At 37.3% G+C, this 16,082-nt stretch overlaps 1 protein-coding gene across 1 annotated transcript in view; it reads left to right on the top strand.

Moving 5' to 3' along the window:
• Window positions 1-424: 424 nt before the first annotated feature.
• LOC125224638 overlaps window positions 425-16,082 on the top strand; it is a 225,140-nt gene continuing 209,482 nt past the window's right edge. The window contains exon 1 of the mRNA XM_048128064.1: window positions 425-453. The gene's annotated coding sequence lies outside the window, so the exon portion shown is untranslated. The remainder of the gene's footprint in view (window positions 454-16,082) is intronic.

The following is a 16,082-nucleotide window of genomic DNA, read 5'->3' as shown; positions in this document are numbered from 1 at the left end:
ATTGATGCCTTTTTGAAACAACTTTGCATACAACTTTATTTTTCCTAGGTTCTATTCTGAGGGAAAATGCAACAGCGAGTTTATTTTTTAAACTTGGAGTGGCATTTGCTATTTATAAAACAGAGAAAAATGCGGGAAAAGTTTCTTCATAGGCACATTGTGGTAAGGATGCTCTGAGGATTCTAGAAGTCATAAATCATTTTATAAAAGATGTTGCGTTTGTACAGGTCGGGAGGTGTACATGGTTTGCACCACGTTTCAACAGTCAGCCGAGGAGCTGATTAGTTGACAATGCACAATTAAGTCTGAGACAAAGAGGATGACAGTGTGGGAAGGCGCGTGGCGGCCGGCGCGGGGGGCTCGTGCGCGCGCACGCTCGCCCGGCCGCGAGCAACAGTCTGCTCGCGTGAAGCTCGCGGCACGCCAGACGACCACGCGTAACCATGACCCATGGTAAGCACCATACCATCATAAACCTCACGAAAACCCCGCGAACGTCTCCACGCGCTCCGACCCACCCGTATTGTTGACATAAACGCCGCGCCATCGCACTTTTCTGTGATGATTCCGAACTTATTTTCATTATTTATTTACGCTGCGCTAGAGATACGGAAAGGACTAATTCGACGTTAATATACGTTTTAAATTCTCCAGCCGAATGATAACTATTACGAATATTAATTCAATGACGTCAATTGCGTACAATTTGAGTAATAAATCATACTTTTCATTTGTGTGTAAGTTTATCACAAGTTTTCACTTGAGAGAAATGTTTTTATAATAATTAATGTAATTTACAAAAATATTCCAAATTACTGTGAACTATAATTTACGGCGACCATCATAAGCTACGGATTTGAATAGCTACATGATCAGTGGCGAAAAAATCAGTTGCAATACAATGCTCGGTGAGTATTACTTAGCCAATTAATTTAATTTAAGATCTTTTTTCCTTACCTATTTAATTAAATAATATCAATCTTAGTAATCGTAACACTCGATATCATAGTAGTTATTATATTAAGCGTCTAATATTATTCGACTATTTAAGAGTAGGTATTTTAAGTGTGATTCGATGGTGTCATCTTACGTTCCCTTTACACTTCTAATTTTACAATTATGATTACAATATTAAAAAAACTTCAGATTTGATATCGTTAAATTAATAAAGTATGATGTTAATCTTCGAGCAGATATATCTCAGTTATTACGTTAGTTATGCCGCTTCGCCCACGCTTGCCTAGGAATAATGATTAATGTCTGGGAGAGGTAATGAAAACGTAGCGTTGAATCCGACAGCCTCAGTAGGTATATCCGAACAAGCTGGATCTGGATCCATCTCTGTTACTTTAGGGAAACTAAAATGATACATTCCTTCAGTACGGATTATTAGATTTATGACTTAAATACTTACCTAAATACGTTCACAACATGGGAGTTGTGCGTTTTGAGTTCGGATTTTATTGGAATACCTACTCTATTTCTTACGGCTCTAACAAATAATTATTTAAAGATTTAATTACCTTTAGATGTTGTTTTTTGAATTTCCAATAATACTGTAATATTTATTTGTCCTATATTTTGGCTATCCCATATGTGAGCCAATTGGCTTCTGTTTTGGTTAAGTATTAATTTTATTTTATTATATTTATTGGTATGTATGACCATAAATTAAATATAACAAGATCATACCATCCCATACATTAAAATGCGACCGCCTAAGACCGCGCTTACACTCCACCACACATAGATAGCGCCACAAAAAAAATGTCTTGTAGCTTTCGATTATACTTGTAGATGGCGTTAAGTGTCACTTTTTACATAGATTTACGGCTCGGAATTGACACTTAATGCCAATCTACAAATAATTGGTGGCAACAAGGCATTTTTTGTGGCGCCATCTATGTGTGGTGGAGTGTAAGAGCGTTCGTAGGCGGTCGCATTTTAATGTATGGGATGGTATGATCTTGTTATATTTAATTTATGGTATGACTGACTCACTGGCTGAACATTTCAATATGTAGAATTATAAATTAAATCAAAATAAGACATACAAATATGTATAAATATCTATATACCTACGGTGTAACATGAGGAAACCGAATCATTTTAACAGCGGCCTACGTATAGTACACATCACATTAGAAGAGTAAAATGTCATATAAAGTTTTCTGGACTTCGCCTAACTTCAGAGTTATAAGCATTTAAAAGAATAACAATTACTTACTTATTATTCCTCAGAAAAAACGCTGTTTTGATGGCGATTATGCCGTTATCGGACATAATCAACTATCATTGCATATTAATCAACATTGCAAAATAGTTATTTGTTATACAAGGGGGCAAAGTTGTATTTTAACGCCGAGTGTGGAATTGAAAAACGAGCAAGTAAAAGGATTCTATAGTTGAAACACGAGCGAAGCGAGTGGTTCGAGAATAGAATCCTGAACTTGCGAGTTTTTTAACACACGAGAAGTAAAATACATTTGCACCCGAGTGTAACACAAAACTTTTCCCCTAACTATAGCGAGGAAACTACAACGCAACAAATGCATTTATCACTGCTTCCTGTAGTTCCACAGGTGGTAAATCATCTTTATTACTAGATTCACCAACTTTTATCAATTTTAAAGCAGATAATTTGACTTTATTCAATGTCAAATTACTTTACCCACTAGTGGATAAAATGCGTTTTTACCCGCTGGTATTAAAGGACAAAACACGTGTTTCCGAGCTAGTGTGGGGAAAAAGTATTTTTTTAATAAATATTTTTTGGCAAGATTAGCTTGACGTCATAATATGTAACATAATTAACATTTTATCTTTATTTTTCCCTCAGAAATGCTCAGTTAAAATCTTTCGGTTTCCTCATATACTCCCTCAGTCAGTACTTACTTACTGCTACGTAGGTACAATATCTACATCCTTTATCTGTGAGAGTAAAACAAAGCGTTGTGTTTTGATTGCTGCAGTACCACTTTTTTCCACAGCCTGATAGAGTGCGATTGTTTATTCAAACAGAGGCGATCTATCGCGGCACACCTATATCTCACTACCACTAGTGATGTGACGATAAAAAAATAATCTGCTTTTTTAACCCCCGACGAATAGTGAGGTTTAGATTTTATACCTACTCACCAATCATTTTTTACAGTATTTTTTTATATGGACTATTCCCAACATTTTTCAAGGGGTTATTCACCAATGTTTTTTTTTTTATTATTTACCACCTACATACAATAATCTGTCGTCCGTTTTCATAATTTTACTCTACTATTGAATCTCATCATGTCCCTAGTACCTACTCGTATTTATTCACCCGCTAGATATGAAAATTAAATAAAAGATTGTGATTTATTGTAGTTATTGTTTTTGAATGAGTCTTAGGTACATCACTATACTGAACGAGGATTTTAGCGCATTGCGTTATTTTGCGACGAAATTGCTATTTGCTTTTACCGAAATAAAAATAAATTGTTATTTTCCCATTGGAACGTAAAAGAAAAGTCGAGTCCCGAAATTCTCACACCTATAATATTGTTCTGGCGTTAAAGTAGCGATGTTCACAGCATCAATTCGTAACGATCCATGAAGTCGTTAAACATTTACGACGATTGTGTTTATGGCAAGCACCAAATTAATGTAAGCATTTACCATAAATACCTAAATTATTTCCCTGACAGCCTCTCGTAAAATTTCACTTTGTTCTTCAAAAACTGATAGAGGTTTTATTTTATACATACCAAGGAGTTGTTTCGTATAGCGAAATAAACTTTAAAATTTATCTAAGTTTTCATTTCGAATGATAAACTTTTCAAAGTTTTCATTTGGATTTGTTTGTTACCTATAGATATATGTATTTACTCTTATGATACCACTTTATTGGACACTCGCTATATAAGTGGTTTAACACTTTCGAAACCGGGCTCTACGCGGCGCTACGACATTTTCGCTACATACGGGGAAACCCATGTAATCGGCTACGCTTCTACGAGCGGTGTACCCGACAGTCGGGTTCTTGGTAGCGAAAGTGTTAATTTTGTAATGTTTTCCTTGTTTTGGAGCAACTTTATAAACAACTTTCGTATGTGACATTTGCTAAATAGGTATAGCAGTCATTTCATAACATTGGTGCACTTAGCCTACATTTCTATCGACATTTATTACTAGGTGACAACAAGAACCGGTTACTTCTTCGTTTACAATAAGATAAAAACTAATAATTTATTAATATACATTGACTAAGAAACCTTGCCTTTTCAGCTTTGAAGTAAACTAATCACCTAACAAAAACGGCGTGGTCTGACAGAAGCCCAAAAGTTTCTCCAGTCCCTCCTAATGTTTAACAAAGCGACCTTATCGATTTCCGTTAATCAATGCAAATTCACGGTCGTAAGTAACGGATTCACATCCTAACGATAAAAGACACACTTTGATGTTAGTCTATTGTAATGTACCTAACTTTCATTTATTTTGTGTATTTACAAAATAAATTGAATATACCTTTGATAGTTCTTGATAGGGCCAATTCGAACAAACACTGACAACTGAATGACATTTGGTTCATGAATCATCATGATTCTCTTGCCCTTATTTCAGACACTTGGAGTCGGCGGAGTCTTCCTCTTCCATACATCTCTATCACCCGCGGTCTCATTATTTACTTGCTTTCGTTTCATATCATGTCTCACAGTCACAGTCCATCCATCTTCGGTTTTCCTCTCCCGCTACATCCTTCCACATTAATTCGTAATACCTTTCTCGTCACATGACTTTCATGTCATTTACCTATAGTGCATTTCACTTGTAAGTTCGTAACAACTTGTCGTCCACAGACCACAAGTAAATTCAAACATTATCATTATTATCAATCACTGATCTCTGGCCCCGTAGCCGAATGGCATTTCTCCGACGCCAAACGAAAGCGATACACCGCTGGCTCTGTCGCGCCAATACGCAAGCGCGATAGAGATAGATATCTACTAGCGCTTCGTTTCGTGAGCGTTTCGTGAGCGATTGTGCCATTCGGCTAGCCACCCAGCACACAGAGACGAGATGTATGCATATACTAGTAAGTATGATTAAATGAATGGTTCAAACATTATTTCGATGTTTGTGTACTTTCGTATCGCCCTGTCACTTTGAAGTCAGCCTATTGTTACCACAATTTATTTCGTAAATAACTTTGCTAGTTCTCTATTTTACGCAAAGCGCTTTTGTGTATTACTTAGAACGTAATGGAATTTATTGACTAAATAAACACTAGATACTCGTTTAAGATTATTTACTTAGGCGATCAAAGCTATTTGTAATTCAGCCCAGGTAAAGGAGAATAAGCTTACAAAGTATCTTACTGTGCCTGCTAATTATAGACTTATCTCCTGTCTTTTATCGCAGAAATCCGATTTGATCTTTCGGTACGATCAGCTAAATAAAAACGGCTAAGAGTTTTATAAATACGAAGTATTGTTTAGTCGATATGCCGATTACCTACATCATCATCCTCCTTGCGTTATCCCGGCATTTGCCACGGCTCATGGGAGCCTGGGGTCCGCTTTTGACAACTAATCCCAAGATTTGACGTAGGCACTAGTTTTTACGAAAGCGACTGCCGTCTGACCTTCCCACCCGAAGGGTAAACTAGACCTTATCGGAATTAGTCCGGTTTCCTCACGATGTTTTCCTTCACCGAAAAGCGACTGGCAAATATCAAATCGTTTTTAAATAAAGTACCTATTTAAAACGGGAATTATATATCTTAATCTTTGAATTTTATTTCTGTATCTCGCTGACGGAAAATAAATAATAAAGTGAATCAAAATATTAAAAATGCCGAAGAGGTGCGAAGACACGTCTTATCTTAAATCTGCGGGAGCCCTTACGGATACACTTCGACCCATCGGGATCTATCTGCGAAGACACGTACACGACCGTAATATATGTAAGTAAAGGTACAGCGGGACAAATCTCGACTGGGGGACAAATGTAACTGGTCCATTTTTTTCCATGCTCTACAATGTTTGCATTATTAAATAGAGTGTCCACCGATTATATACGGTATTAGGCGTGTTCAGTGGATACATGTAGAACTCAACATCATACTGTAATAATGGAAAAAATAGATCAGTTACAATTGCCCCCCAGTCGAGTTTTGCCCCGATGTACCTTATGTGTCTCGAAACTTGTCGTGTAAAAAATATAAAAGTATAGTTTTATTTTATATTAGCTCTACTAAGTAACTCTTAGTAGTGACGATATTTCTAAAACTGGAATTTATCCTGCGGTCTTATACAAAAATCGGCATCCTTTGCTACGCCTACGCTACGCCGCCGTAGCTTTTACATAAGGATGTTTCTTAAAAATCCAGCGTCAGGTGTACAAGCGTAGTCCGACAACACGGGAAAACTTAAAATATATAATATGCATTAAAAGTTTAATTTCAAGTATTTCATCATTATCATCATATCAGTCTTTTATCGGCCGCTGCTCAGCATAGGCCTCTCTTCTAGTACGCCACATATCGCAGTCCTGGGCTAGTCTGATCCAGTTGTGACCCATCCAATCTCCGGATGTCGTGGACCCAACGAGTCAACGGATGCCAGGCACTTCTTACAATTGTTAGCGGCCACCATTCCGTTAACATTTTAGTCCACCTGCCATCACTCTGCCTTTCAAGTATTTTATATATCTATTTAGGTATGTATCGAGGTACCTAATTTAAAATGACTTTATAGGTGTTGACTTTATCCATATAACATTAATAAGTTTTTTTCTTAGTTTTAGTTTTACTTTTGTGTGTTTACTACCCCCTTTTCCGTGGTTGTCATACTCGTAGAAGTTGACTGAGGGTTATGGGTTAAATTGTGGTGTAGGCTATGGGCTGGCAACCTATCACTGCAATATGTATCACGATTTTGTTTTATTTCCTCATTAATTGCTAAGGGCCACTTGCACCAACCCGAGGGTTAACCCACCATTTTATATGGAATTTGACAGATGACAGCCTACATCTTCTTCAGTCGTTCCCTCAATGTTGAGGATTATGACATCATGTCATTCTGTTGAAGACTAGGTCCCTCCTTTATATGCATCTGTTCCTCGCGTATGGCCTTGTAGAGTTTTACAGCCTACTAACCCCGAGTTAAGTTCGCAGGGATAAGTTCGTCTTTGTACTGAAACTTTTTATTTTAAATATTATGTGCTGTATTATTTTCCTGTACAATAAAGTGGTTACTTACTTACTTACTTAAGTGATTGGTGTAAGTGGGCCTAAGAGTGCCACCGATGCTTGACCAGTTTCATGTACTCCTTTTACAGGCGTGAGTTTATTTATGTATGTATTTATTAGCATGATTGACTTCTAACGAAGATCGCGCTGTCTACATGATATATTGCTTTAAATAAGTCTACTCCGACTTAACCAAGAACAGTGCTAAGTGGCCCTAATTCCGCAGTACGTCACTATTGAGAGCATTCACCCGTTGAGGCGTGATAATTAACTGCCATTGCTGGGATTACCTCGCTTTGAAATCTGACCGCGCCTCTTAGATTATGTGCTTTCAGCCAACGGTTTCTCACACTGTCGACCTTTTGTGCTGTTTTTGACTCAATATTATTTCAAATATTTTATTTTGGTTGGTAGTTGGATCACATGTTCATAGTAAACCTATTTGTAGACTAGGTGAATTTTAAGATCGTTTTGGGGTCAAATTATTATTTAACTGCCTCATAATTTAATCAAGTGACGCTAGTAGCTTTACAGGAAACGGAATGCCCTGCCTGAGTCTGTGTTTCCACATGAGTACAATCCAGGTCTCTTTAAAGCAAGAGTAAATGGGTATCTCATAGGTAAGCGTGCTCCAACGTAGACCGCATCATCACTTACCATCAGGTGTGATCGTGGTCAAACGTCTACTTATTCGTACAAAAAAAAAAAACAGCATGTTACCAGGAAGAAGGTGTTGAATTCGAATCCCGCTATTTTGTCTGTATTTGTACCTATTGATAGAATTTTCCAGTCCTTAATTAGAATTAGGTTGTTTTCTAGTTAAGCGTGTACGAGGATTAATAGGTATATATTTATTTAAGTATTTTCTCTTTAAAATACGGTAGCCGCTTATTGCAGTCACGATTATTCGCTACATTGTATTAATAAAAAGGTATACCATATCAAGGAAGACGCACAAAGTGGATTATCCGAGCTTATGGTGCGATCGCCGTTATCAGCGGCTATCGCATATTACGTGTTGGAGATTGGAGAGCGTTCGACTCTATTCTACTAGTATGAGACTGGTATAATCGGAGCCCTTAGTAAACTTTACAACAAAACTTCTATTAGTTAAATTTTATTTGTACAATTTCTAGTAACGAAACTACTTCTTCTTCGTCTTTCCATGTTTCTTTTATTTGGGGTCGGCTCTCCTCACTGTCTTGCGACAAGCTACTCTGTTTTGTGTTGTCTCTTTTAACACCTGGGATGAGGTCTTTGTCTACGTTTGACCACCAGGCAGGCAATTATTGGTCGCGCGATAAATGATAAAACATCAGGCCATCCCAATCTTAATAATGAGGAAGAAGTACTGATAGCAAGGGTGGAAACAACCATGATTGCCTGCCAGGTCACCGGGCGGTGGCCGGGGCCTCTCTTAAGTTCCGGATTTCTTAAAGCGACCTTGACGACGTGATCATCACTACATCTGCTCATGTGGCCATACCATCTAAGACGATTTCCGGTGATTGGTGCGACTTTAAAGCCACGTTTTTTACTCCGAACTTTATTCGGGTCACACCTCCCGCCCATCTGAAAATTTAATTCGTATTATATTGGCGCCGCGTTTGTGTGATTCTAATTACCTAAATGAATTTTAAAGACAAATAATATATTCTAGTAGTCTTGTCTAATTATCTACTTGAAAAATATAGTAAATATCTACGTTTAAATATATTCGAAGTCCAAAAGCTTGTATGCACTGGATGAGCAATGGGAGTAGCGTTCTGAGAGTTTGCGGAGCTGCCGATGGAACCGTTTCGCTTTATCTAAACGCGCTGAGCGTGAGAGCGACTCGGTCACAGTTTTGTACGAGTAACTTATAACATTAGAAGGAACTGAATTTTTTGAACGCCTTTTATCTTTCTCTCTTATGTTACTAGCGTGGAATAAATTTTGGAAGATAAAAACTCTATTCTTTATTTCCGATCGAGCTTTGCATAGATGTCTAAATTGGATGATAATGTAATATTATGATAGCATGGAGCTAATCTGATTTGATGCGGGAGACGGGAGGTGGTAATTAAAACTCGATGATAATCGAGAAACCAAAGCAAAAGTTATGAATTCAGTTGGTGTTTGTTAGAATGAGGAGGCACACTCAAAGGTTATGATAGATGGCGCCACCTTATTAGTCTATTGCACAGATAAAGAATGTCATATGTGAGAGCGAGATGATATTTATTTTCTCTCTCTCACATATGAGTGACAGTGACATGCCTAGGCAGTTGCACAGGCGCCGCCTGGCGGGATATAATGTCAGTGTGCCTCCTCATTGTACGATACTAGTATACTATACATTACACGATACTAGTGTCATAATAATACTGCTTAATAAAGTGAAAAAGTATTTTTCTACTTGTCGACTGTAATTTGTCAATTAGGACACCACAGACTAAACTATAAGTGCTAACTTTTCAGTGTTGGATACTCTATGGCAGTTCCGACTCAATTATAATAAGCTCATTATTTTAGTTTTTAGTTTTGCAGTGATTTAGTATTTAATACTGTCATGCTGTATCACTATTTTTGAAATAAATAAATAAATAAATAAATAAATAGTTGACTTTAGTTAACTGTAATAATTTCAAAAATAGAACTTCATACAACTTCTATACTAATTTGCGATACCTGGCAAATTTTCCTGCATCTGAAACACATTTTTTTATCTGTCGCGTTATCGGCCAATCAGAGACGGTTATTACAAACAATTGGTTGCTTAGGTAATTCGATGTTGGTACAACGGTGAACGACTCTATTAACATTAATAAAATTTTAACTTGCGTGAATGATGATATTTCCGTCCATTGATGAAGAAGATGATGACTCGTAGAAAAAGTATTGTATACAATAGTGATATAATTAAGCTTTTCACTCTCGTACCGTACTATTAGGCCACTCAACAAGCTTCGTGGCCTAAACATGGTACTTGACTGAAAAGTATTATATCACGATTGTATAAAATACTATTAAAATTACCTATTTTTATAACCAATCAAAGACCTATATAACTTCGAAGACTCTATTCTCTTTGTAACCAATATTTATAAAGGCACAATAACCGCCATAATACGAACATATAAATAACAATGACGTGGTTCCGGGAATCAGCCATGTGTGACTGAAGCATAGTAAGTAGACCACGCATATTGTATTGAAAGACAGATAAACATTTCGAATTCATCAAGAATTTAAAGGATTTCCCTTTATTTATTAGACTTAATAATGGTACTTAGACTGTTAAGTAGTAGTAACTAGTTGCTTTTTATTCTGAATCGGAGTAGCTTAATGGTTTTCATTGAACGAATTTAAAAAGTTTTTTTTTACTAGCCTGATTTAGTGTTCAACTGCAGGGCAAAGGCTTCCTTTCGCGTCTTCCACTCAACCCTGTCATTAGTAAAATCCTGCCCATCTATATAGAATGCAAACGAGTCGTAAAAGAAGTAACAATTAAATCATTATCGTATTTTCTAATACTTATATCAATTATTATTACCATATTTTCTTTTACTTATGATGGATCGGCGTTAAAAACACCTTCAGATCTTACCCTTGATTTACCATTTAGTGGATATTTATTACTATCAAGAGGGAAAGAGGCATGTCTTTGTCAAAAAAAAACATCCAGTGTTTTTAGTGTTATTACAAATTTGTGGTGCAATTGAGGTATTAAACATGTGTTGTAACTTGTTTCTCTACTTGATCTATGTTCTTAAGATAAGTGCGTCGTCTATTCACCCATGTCTGTAGTCGCAGAATCCGGTGAAACGCAAACGCAATCCTATTAAAATAATGCGGAAATAACGGCTGTTTCCTCTGTCGCTGATTACACGATGCGTCTTAAGATGCTTAGAGTCTTAAGAAAACATGTAATATACTGACTGACAAGTATTAGTGTTGTTCACTGTACCGTTCTAAATTGTATGCACATACTGGGCGGTGAAGGTTTTCAACGTAATGCTTACATAAATCATATGTACTCGTATGACTAAGATGGAAATCGTATGCGTCGCGCGCCGTAGCAAATGAGACGGCCCGGCCTGTCTATCTATATCACTTTTCCGCGTTGATGCAAACCACTAAAGAGACATTAGTGCGTTTTCACATTATCCGATCAGATATCGGATGTCCGACCGATATCCCATCCGATATCGGATCGGATAATGTGAAAACGAACAGGGTTTCGTTCGATACATTGTAAATCTACGGTTTACCTCGTCAGGGTGTGTAGACAACGTACTAATAGCTAACGCATATCGCACATCGCACTAATATGGAAAAGTGATTTCGTTTCGTTGTCGTATCGGAAGGTAGCGACCTTGGCTAGACCGCTGGACACCTTATGAGTCCTGTTTCTACATTTATTTAAATAAATAAATAAAAATATTATAGGACATTCTTACACAGATTGACTGAGTCCCACGGTAAGCTCAAGAAGGCTTATTTATTCTGTCTGCATGTCTTTCGACCTGACCTGACCAAGGCTCATCTAACCGTTAGTGTTCAAAAACATGTCATTAACCGTTAGTGTTCAAAAACAACAAAATTGCAGGGATACATAAAATGAAATGGGCAATAAAGTGGTAAATTAATTTTCGTGTAAATATATGTTCAAATTGAAATGTAATTACGTAAGTGTAGTTTAATTATTTCAATAGGCTTTGTATTGATATTAAGCGGGAATTGTGCGAATTGATATAATTGAAAGTTTCAGGGGTTGTATTGTAGTTTTTGTAATTGATAAAATTAATCAATATTGGGGGGGACACTTCACAGAGATATTTTTGACCACCTCGGGCGCTCTGATATAATTATCTGTTGGCGAATGTCGTCATCATCCTCCTTGCGTTATCCCAGTATTTGCCACGGCTCATGGGAGCCTGGGGTCCGCTTTGACGACTAATCCTAAGATTTGACGTAGGCACTAGTTTTACGAAAGAGACTGCCCTCTGACCTTCCAACCCGAAGGTGTTTTCATTCACCGAAAAGCGATTGACAAATGTTAAACGACATTTCGCACATAAGTTCCGAAAAACTCATTGGTACGAGCCGGGGTTCGAACCCGCGAGCTCCGGATCGAAAGTCGCACGCTCTTACCGCTAGGTCACCAGCGCTTTTGTTGGCGAATGTACAAGTGCATAAAGCTCAATCCACCGAACTGCAGCCGTAGCGCTACGGCGTAGACAATACTTATACGATAATGAATCAAGAATTTAGGAGGCAACAGGAGCGAAAATGATAAAATGTGAAGGATCCTTCCAATTTGGAAATTATAGTTATAAGTACATATATACTCGTATTATTAAGGTTTATAGAAAAAAAATTGTCCATTAAGAACTCAGTTAAACGATATTGTGAAAAAAACGAGGTTTTGATTGGTTTGAGCGTCTTTGAAAAAAAAAATCAAAATGGTGCGACACATGTAAAAATAATAATAATCTGTGTTGAAAAGATCATTGCTCTGGCTTCTAAAACCATTCGCACTGTTTCCTGTATTTTGACTTGTCGGCCTCTCCTCTGTTCCTGCACTCACTCTGTTCGCTCGCACTGCCCCGCGCCGCCGCCAGCCCCCGGCCGGCGCCCGCGCCCTCGCTATACCTACCCATTAAAGGCTTCCTAACAATGCTTTAAGAGCTATATCGTATGCGTGGGTGCGCGGGGCGCCGGCCGGGGGCTGGTATCTTTTATGTAGGGTTTTAAAGATCTATGCACGACACTGTAAATGACGAATATCACTACGGGAGTAGAAATAAGTAGTTATTTGTTATACAAGGGGGCAAAGTTGTATTTTAACGCCGAGTGTGGAATTGAAAAACGAGCAAGTGAAAGGATTCTATAGTTGAACCACGAGCGAAGCGAGTGGTTCGAGAATAGAATCCTGAACTTGCGAGTTTTTTAACACACGAGAAGTAAAATACATTTGCACCCGAGTGTAACACAAAACTCTTCCCCTCACTATAGCGAGGAAACTACAACGCAAAAAATACGTTTATCACTGCTTCCAGTAGTTCCACAGGTGATAAAACATCTTTATTACTAGATTCACTTACTTTTATCAATTTTAAAGCAGTTAATTTGACTTTATTCAAGGTCAAATTACTTTACCCACTAGTGGATAAAATGCGTTTTTACCCGCCGGTATTAAACGATAAAACACGTGTTTCCGAGCTAGTGAGGGAAAAAATATATTATCGTAAGCGTTTGTGCGTTTGCTACGTACCCGTGAGTATTAAAAGCTTTACAGCACATGTCAACATTTATTCCAAAACGAGTTGGTAACATTCCTTTTCACACTTATTTCCTGTAACAAAAATGTAGAAATGAATTAAATTATCTTTCATTATAGTACAGAGAAAGAGAGGAAATTGTGTTGACTCGTGAAAAGAGACATTTTAATAAATTAAACTGCGATAAATGAAGCCTTTGAACTCCTCAAGTCATTACTGAAAGGGGAAACTATTGATTTTAAGAACATTTTCGGCAACGAAGAAAAATTAAGTGGTGAAAGACACGCTGTCCATTTCCTAGAAATGTTTTACATGTACTTATGAATGTTGCTTGTGTTTTTTTTATTACAATCAACTTAACTACGTTAAGACGCATGGGTTATGGTTGAGCATACTCTGGCGAGCAACGAACTAATAATAGGGCAGAAAATCTGCCATTTTATACATGAATCACATGTTAATGTTTTTATGGTAATTTTTCGGGAGATTGGGGTTGATCCGATTGCAAAAGTTGTCCGTGTGACCTACATATCCACCCCTCAGAGTAAGGTCAATCATAGTAAAATATTTCACATCATGCTCACTTACTAGCTTTTTCCCGCGGCTTGGCTCGCCTTAATTTCAAAAATTACGGAATGGGCCATACACAATTCTACCCCCCCCCCCCATTTTAGGGGAGTGGGGGGTTAGAAAGAGACAAAAAGTAGCCTAATATCACTCTCCACCCCTTCAACGGTCTCCACATAAAAATCACATCAATTCGTCGCTCCGTTTTGCCGTGAAAGATGGACAAACACTTTCCCATTTATAATATATCTACGTAAGTGTGGGTATGGGTACGTTGATGTGTGTTGCATAAAGCATAAATTCAGCCTTATGTTTGCAGCTGCTACAAACGGAACGCTATGTAAGCTATGTTAAATTTACATTAATTTCCACAGCAGTTCGCTAAAGCAATGAACAAACTTGACTGTAGAGAGATACTTCGTTATGCTGTTCGCAGAAACGTTTATTGAAAATGTATTGAGAAATTGGCGAACTAAAGTGAAGCAAGTAGTAAAACCGTCGCTCACCTACCAACCTACCTACGCTTTACTATGCTCCTAAGTTTTATGGTGCTCCCACACTGGCTGTTATAAATGTTATATAACATGGTGTGACAGGGACAGCGCGATGGCGCAATGGAGCGATGGCTTCCAGACGGTTACTTACTAGAACCAAGAACGATTTAATACTGGACTGACAAAGCCCATACAAAAAAGCGTACCCCTGAAATGTATGGGCCTTTTAAGCTTAAAACTAGATGGAGCTGTTTCGCAGGCTGAAAGTTGCCAAAATCATATTTTCCTCAAATATTTTTGCGTGTTTTTATTTATAAGAACAAATGACATATTTCTTTATTTTAAAATCATGATATCCCGTATTGACGTTTTGAAGAAAATAAATTTGTAGGCATCATCAGTGTAGTTTTGATAGTATTTAATAGGTGGCGCTAAAAAATCGATTCTTAGTATGAAGTATGTAAATCCTGTATGAATAATCCTTGCTAGAACCAAAAAATTACGTATTTTCGGTAAGCAACCTTTTAATCTGCTTTCAGCTTGACCTGAACTCGGTACAGGTAGCTTGGCTACGTATTAGTTCTTGATGCCCTAGGTACGTTTAGTGAAATTTCACATAAATAAATAATATGGGAAACGATGAGTCTGCCGCAATTGCGTAGCCAACGTGCCAGTCATATTCTATTAAATTAAAAATATACTGTTGACGTTAAATAAGGGTTGAGAAAACCGTAAACGCAAATAATATTAAGTATTTCAGCCCTTTTGTTCTATTTTACCACAAACAGAAATTTACATTTGCGGCCGCGGCAAATGTGGCTAAAGCTTAGTTAACTTCCCGTACGAACAAAAGAAATAAAGAATGTTATTTCAACCAAAGTATAATGCAACCTTTTTACGAGTATTTACCTACATTCTGGTTAAATATAAGCACCTGAAAAATATTCCGAAAGAGGCTATAAAAATCCCGACATCGCAGTTTATTCGGTAGTAAAACGGGTTTGCTCCCTAGGGAGAGATGCAGCTAAGATTCAGAATCCTGAATATACGTGTTATCTTTTATTTCTCTTGGAGAAAGATAAGATAATGAAATAGACTGTCGTTCGCAATAGGAAAAGCTTCGAGTAACAAGAACAAGTGATCGTTGGACGACTTTACCACTTACAAAGTACCTTAGCGGCTTCATTACAGTTATCTTAGGTACGGTAGAAAATACTACATCTTTTTTTAAAGTTTTGATCTAAGAATGAGTTTAGCTGTTCATTATTTACTTGTCTTTAAGATGAAACGAAAATAACGCGTTATTAAAGCTCCTGATTCTCAAATAGAATAACTGTCAGAGCCCAGAGCGTCCCATTTTTCGTCAGACAGGATGATTTATTGTTTGGATGTCCATTTTCTATTTGACGTTGTACGAGTGGATTTCACTAACTTTATCCTTGCACTTCAAGCGAAATTAAGTTTATTTCAAAATAACATTTTTGAGGCTGTTTAAGATTTATCGTTTGTTGTATTGCAATTTTTTTT

The sequence above is a fragment of the Leguminivora glycinivorella genome, chromosome 3 (genome assembly GCF_023078275.1).
Source record: "Leguminivora glycinivorella isolate SPB_JAAS2020 chromosome 3, LegGlyc_1.1, whole genome shotgun sequence".
Taxonomy (NCBI): Eukaryota; Metazoa; Arthropoda; class Insecta; order Lepidoptera; family Tortricidae; genus Leguminivora; species Leguminivora glycinivorella.
Note: the sequence above shows the minus strand (reverse complement) of the source record. Positions and strands in the feature narration are given on the sequence as shown.